Here is a 6711-nt window from a genome sequence, read left to right as displayed (position 1 = left end):
GGCTGTGGGAATAGTCCTCCATTGTCCACCAGCCAGTTCAATGACAATCCCAGGTCCTCTATGGATTGCCTCAGGCCAAACCACTCGGGGATCAGCCAGTGTGAGGAAAGCCCCTGAGTCACAAAATCCAATAAGTCTCTGTCCATCCAGCACGACCTCCTGCAAGTGCTTACCTCGATGAGCAGAAGTCGTCATAGCTGCGGGTCGCACACCATAAACTCCTAGTGGTGCAACATGGGTGGGTGAGGCACTAGGCCGGTCCTCACGTAGTGGTGACACGTCTTCCTCCATGGCACTTGGCTGTACATAATTAATAATACGACTGGGTACAGGATCAATCCTCATTTGAACAGCTGGGCAGGAGGCTTGCAGATGCCCCGGCTGCCCACATCGATAGCATCTGTGCTGGGTCTCACTCCATCCAAGGCATCCTCTTGGGCGAGGGGTAAGGGAACCTAGAGGCCGGCTCCCACCTGAAGGTGCTGGAGGGGTTTGAGGACGACTCCTCCATGAGCTGGCTGGGCATGAGGCCTGCAGATGCCCCGGATGCCCACAACCATAACACCTGCGCTCTGCTACTTCCTCTCCTCGTCGTATTCCAGAAAATGCAGTAGAAGCAACTGGAGGCACATTTACACGGGTATCAGCATGAGGTGGTGGCTTAGAGGAATGGGGAACAATGGGGACAGAAGAACTGGGGGCCACCGGTGTTGTGGAGCTGGTAGGCCTCTCTTCATCCTCCAACAGAACCCTCCACTGAGGCTTGATGGTGAGAGCCTCATCATCGAGAGATGCAGCTTCTTCCACTGTCGCTGGTCTCCTCTCACGCACCCATTCCCAGATCTCAGCAGGGCACTTGAAGTAAAACTGCTCTTTTAGGATAACCTGGAGGAAGGTCTCCCAGGTTAAGGCCTCCTCTGCCTCCAGCCAGCGATGACATATTTGTTTGAGTCTATGAGCATATATCTTAAAAGACACTTCCCCATCACATGCTAAAGTACGGAACTGAGTCCTGTAAGTGTCTGGCGTCACAGCATAATGTTCTAGAATAGTCTGTTTAATCTCCGCATACTCACGGTTCCCCCGAGGGTCCATAGCTCTATAGGCTTCGGCAGCTCCACCCTCTAAGAGCCCCACAAGATGTCGGACTCGCTCCCTTTCTGGGACTTCCATTAATCGACACTGATGCTCAAAGTCCTGGAAGAAGCCCTCAATGTCGCCTGCAGCCTCATTAAATGGCTTGAAGTCTTTGCGGGACACTCTGGGGAGTTCCCTCATGGTGGGTGCTGGGGTTACAGTCTGTTTGGAGCTTCTAGCTGCTTCCAAAGCGATCTGCCTCTCCAGCAATGCCATCTCCTGAGCTCTGTCCTCGGCTCTGTGAATGGCCTCCCTCTCCTCGGCTCTGTGAATGGCCTCCCTCTCCTGAGCTCTGTGAATGGCCTCCCTCTTATCGTGTATGGTGGCCTCCTCTCCCAGCAATGCCAGCTCCTCCTCGTACCACACAACCCACTGACTTTTTTGGGTATTTACCTCCGGCTGCAGTCTTTCCTCCATTTGCTGTGAGGATCCTTCCTCAGCGTCATCTTGCAGGTGAACTCCTTCCAAAGCCTCAATTAGCTGCTCCTTGGAGAGTCCTTTAAAACGGACTCCTACTTCACGGGCCTTTGATTGTAGGCTCCCCAAAGTCCAGTTCTTGTACTCTGCGGTGCTGGTTCCCGATGTTGGGCCATTGTCCTCCATTCCTTCTGCTCTGATCCCACCGCTGCCACCAGTTTGTGACGGGGTGTACGGCAGAGCAAGAAGGGACAACAGGCCAAGGGATGATTCCACAGATTTATTATCAAGAACGCTGGAACAACACATGCAGGTAGATCCACAGAGTCGACAATTAGTCCAACGGAACAGGTTCGGGGGCACCTCCCGATAATCCTTGTGCCAGCTAACAAAGCAATAGTCCACACGAGTCCAAGGGATCCCAAAACAATCTCACGAATGACGAGATATGTCCTCAGTTCAAGTCTCGCCCCGTTCGCTTCCGCAGTCCCAGATGGGCGTGGGGTGTTGCCTCAGCTAAGAATCCCCACTCCTTCTCCTTCAAAGATCAACTCACATCTGATCTCAAAATAAGAATGGATTGTCTGAGCTCCTGGGATCCGCCCATGAAGGGGGGTAGGGGTCACACCTTCTATTCAATGGTTGGGTCCATCAGAAGATTCTACACTGGTTGGCTCCGCTTAGTCTAAAGGCCCCGTCTCACATAGCGAGATCGCTAGCGAGATCGCTGCTGAGTCACTAGTTTTGTGACGCAACAGCGACCTCCATAGCGATCTCGCTATGTGTGACACGTACCAGCGATCAGGCCCCTGCTGCGAGATCGCTGGTCGTGTCGGAATGGCCTGGACCTTTTTTTGGTCGTTGAGGCCCCGCTGACATTGCTGAATCGGTGTGTGTGACACCGATCCAGCGATGTCTTCACTGGTAACCAGGGTAAACATCGGGTTACTAAGCGCAGGGCCGCGCTTAGTAACCCGATGTTTACCCTGGTTACCAGCGTAAATGTAAAAAAAAACAAACAGTACATACTCGCCTTCTGATGTCCGTCAGGTCCCTTGCCGTCTGCTTCCTGCTCTCACTGACTGCCGGCCGTACAGTGAGAAGTGAGAGCGCAGCAGTGACGTCACCGCTGCGCTCTGCTCTCGCTGTACGGCCGGATCTCAGTCAGAGCAGGAAGCAGACGGCAAGGGACCTGGACACCGAAAGGCGAGTATGTAGTGTTTGTTTTTTTTGGTAACCAGGGTAAACATCGGGTTACTAAGCGCGGCCCTGCGCTTAGTAACCCGATGTTTACCCTGGTTACCGGGTGCTGCAGGGGGACTTCGGCATCGTTGATGACAGTTTCAACGATGCCGAAGTCGTTCCCCTGATCGTTGGTCGCTGGGGAGAGCGGTCTGTGTGACAGCTCCCCAGCGACCACACAGCGACTTACCAACGATCACGGCCAGGTAGTATCGCTGGTCGTGATCGTTGGTAAATCGCTTAGTGAGACGGGGCCTTAAGTAGTATGTACATTTGACTAGCCACCTGCTGTGAGGAAGAATGGCTATTCCTTCACTAGTTGACAAAGCTTAATTACATTATAGCTTAGGGCTGCAAGTATTGGAGGAAGGAGACATTGTTACAGGTAAACTCCCAGCACAAGAAAATACATAAATTACAGCTAATAGAAACCAGAGAACAGTTACATACATCAAATGGCATATTATTCAAATACAGGACAGGGTAAAAGTACATATCATGACAGTCCTCTCTTAGGAGTCTGCCAGGATCCCACCCCTGACAGGTCCTCTCTCAAGCTCTTCCCAGCTCCTTTCTCCCCAACTTCCTGTCCAACCCCCAGTTTTACCAAAGTGTGAGGAGTGGCCTACTAGATAGAACCACTCCCCCTGGTGGCCGGAGGTTAAAGTGTAATGTGTGTTTTTGATACCTGGTCAGGTGAACTCCTTTAGTGCCATCAGACATACCATCACTCCCCTTAGCGGCGGAGCGACAGTACTGCAACGACCAGGACTCTGGGGCGCTGCATATCAGTTTATCTTACCTGTGGAAGTGGTTATAGGTACGAAAACCGAGATAATATCTATCCTCTTGGATAGTGGTGCAGGAACCAATATGGTGGATGCTCGGTTTGCACGGGACCTTGTCTATCCTGTAGTACACTGGCAAAGCTTATGACCATATTTGCAATTGACTGCGCCTTTTGGTCAGGGAAATTTTACGCAAATAGTGCATAATGTGAACCTGCACATAGGGACTCTTCACATGGAGCCCCTTTTTTGTTATATCTTGGAAAGTCTTCCTGCTCCTATTGTGCTAGGCCTTCCCTGGCTAACTGTGCATAATCCAGTTATTGACTAGCTGTCCATAGAAATAGTCAAGTGGAGTTATTTCTGCAAAATTACTTGACTTAGTACTATCATTTCTACTAAAACCATACCTTCTTTTCTGTCTAATTTTGTGGATGTGTTCTCAGAAAACAGATGCCAGGAACTCCCTCCCCAACATGTGTATGATTGTTTACACGACTTTACAGGGCAATCTGTCTAGCCCTGAAATTAAAGATTACATCTCTGAGAGTCTTGCTAAGGGACATATTAGACCCTCATCTTTGACTGTAGCAGTGGGGTTCTTCTTTGCTAAGAAGAAAGATGGGGGCCTGCGTCCCTGTTTAGATTTTCGTAAGTTCAATTGGATTACTATCCGAGACCTGCATCCCCTCTTATTCATTCCCGAGTAACTTAAGGCCGGTTTCACATTTGCGGTTGTGTCCGCAGCGTTTCTTCCGCAAATATCCGCATGCGTTGTGTATTCCTATATTTAACATTAGGGACGCATGCGATCGTTCGCGTTTTGCAGCGTTTGACGATGCATGCGTCGTTTCGTCGTCTGCGGTTTGTTGCGGTAATGCAACATGTAGTAATTTTTAGAGGCGTCAATTTGCCGCCTTGAAACGTATGCGGTCGATTGCGTAAGTAATGCGCCAAAAAAACCGCATTTCTGTCTATATGAACGCATGCGTTCACAAGCACATGTGTTTGCTTGCGTTCGTGAACGCATGCATTGCACCAGAGAAAAACATGTCTAGACACTGATAAGCCACCCCCCACATACAAGGTGATAAAGGGAGGGTGTGGACATTTGCAGGTCACTACTCAGCAGACAGCCAAGCAGAGCAGACAGACCACAGCACCTTGGAGCACACAAGCCTCTGAACAATCTGAGTATATCCTAGCCAATGCCTTTATTTTCTTTTTTCTGTCTCTACATGTCCTAATTTCTGCCATTTCTTTCTTTCTGCATGCATCAGAATGTCTTCTTCTTCTGATGAGGAGCAACGTCCTGGGCCTTCTGAAGTAGAACATGTCAGTGAAGTGAGTACTCACCTCCACAGATTGGTAAGTATTCACTGTCACATCTACACGTATGACAATTTTTTGTTTTTCATGTTTTCAGAGCACTTCTTCTACTGCGGCAGAGACTGGGCAGGAGCAGCGGAGTCACGGTCGGGTGGCAAGGCGGCAGCGTGTACGTATACAAGGCTAACAGTTTACTGTATCCTCACTTTAGTATTCTTGAATCTTCCTTTCTTTACATTCCTATTTCTTTACATTTTTCTTCTGAAATCCTTTTGTATCTTGACTTGATGTTAATGGATCCAACATTAATGTCTTTATTTAATTTTTAGGTTCCAGAACGGGATGAAGACCTCATAGAAAATGACCTCCTCATCTCCCTGGTCCAGGAGCGAGTCCCGTTGTGGGACACCCGGGTTCCACAGCACTCGGACAACGTGACGATCCGGCGCCTATGGAATGAAGTGGCCAAAGAGATGTGGGATGGCTGGGACAATGCCCCGACTCGGGTCCGAAATGCTTTTGGTAAGTATTGCAATGCAGTGTGAAGCAGCAGAGACCTTGGCCGTGCTCACACAACTGTGTGATGAGATAAACTCTCAGGAGTTTCTCTCATCACACACAGTTGTGTGAGCATGGCCAAAAGTCCATTGTTTAACCATTATGTTTTGTTTTTTCAACAGTGGCCAGAGTCAAAACAATTTGGCGTTCGATGAAGGACCGCTTCAACAAGGACCTGCGTCAAGAGAACCGTGTTCCCAGTGGTTCAGGAGCAAGGATCAGAAAATACAAATACCATCACGTTCTGGCATTTTTAAAACTGGTCCTTGCCCAGAGAACGTAAGTATTTCTCCCGTGCATTAGGTTGTGTTGTATTGCCATAATCTGTATGTTTCTATTCCACAGGATTTTGCGTCTGGTTAATTTTTGGTATTAATTTTCTTTTTCCTTTTTTCACAGTACATGGAGCAGCACTGTTTGCCCAGGTTCTGGAGTGGTCCTTCATCAGACAGCCACGGACCCGTCCCAGCCATCCAGCAGCGCTGCAGCAAGTGGGCCTGCCACACTAACTGGAGACCAGGAAGCTGGTCCATCAGGTGTTCCCTTTTCCCAGTCTTCTGCCAGTGCCCCTTTTTGGGGGGGCTCCTCCCGGCAGCGGCAGAGGGCATTGGACAGGTCCCTCATGCCTGAGTTTTTGCACTTGAGCCCGGTTTTTCACAAAGGACTCAAGGCTTTGGGTGACCGAATAAATATTTCACTTAGCCACATGAATACATGTATCCAGGAGGTCACCATAAGCCTTGACTAAGTAAAAGCCGACCTCCAGAGGCCAGCACATCATTTTTTTAACCAAATTGAGCAGGGCATGTCGGAACACCTTACTCCTGATCTCCAGCTGAGTGTGATGCAGGCCTGCAATGCTGCTTACGTGCAGACTATGCAGCAGAGTCGGTATTTTCACCAGACAGTGTCGGCATATCCACCTGTGCCTTCATTGTCATGATTAACCTCAATGCTGACCTCTGCTGCATACCACTGCACGGCCACCTCTATTCCTAGCACTGCCGGACACCAGTACAGCACCACCACCATGTGTGAGGAGTGTGAGGAGTGGCCTACTAGATAGAACCACTCCCCCTGGTGGCCGGAGTTTAAAGTGTAATGTGTGTTTTTGATACCTGGTCAGGTGAACTCCTTTAGTGCCATCAGACATACCATCACTCCCCTTAGCGGCAAAGCGACAGTACTGCAACGACCAGGACTCTGGGGCGCTGCATATCAGTTTATCTTACCTGTGGAA

The 6711-nt window shown here is 49.6% G+C and overlaps 1 long non-coding RNA gene across 1 annotated transcript; it reads left to right on the top strand.

Moving 5' to 3' along the window:
• Positions 1-4864: 4864 nt before the first annotated feature.
• On the top strand, positions 4865-5426 carry LOC143768991 (uncharacterized). The gene is made up of 3 exons (XR_013214153.1): positions 4865-4928; positions 5011-5082; positions 5243-5426. It is a non-coding gene; the product is annotated as an uncharacterized LOC143768991 (long non-coding RNA).
• Positions 5427-6711: the final 1285 nt, after the last annotated feature.

The sequence above is a fragment of the Ranitomeya variabilis genome, chromosome 4 (genome assembly GCF_051348905.1).
Source record: "Ranitomeya variabilis isolate aRanVar5 chromosome 4, aRanVar5.hap1, whole genome shotgun sequence".
Lineage (NCBI taxonomy): Eukaryota > Metazoa > Chordata > Amphibia > Anura > Dendrobatidae > Ranitomeya > Ranitomeya variabilis.
This window is presented reverse-complemented; position numbering and strand designations above follow the sequence as displayed.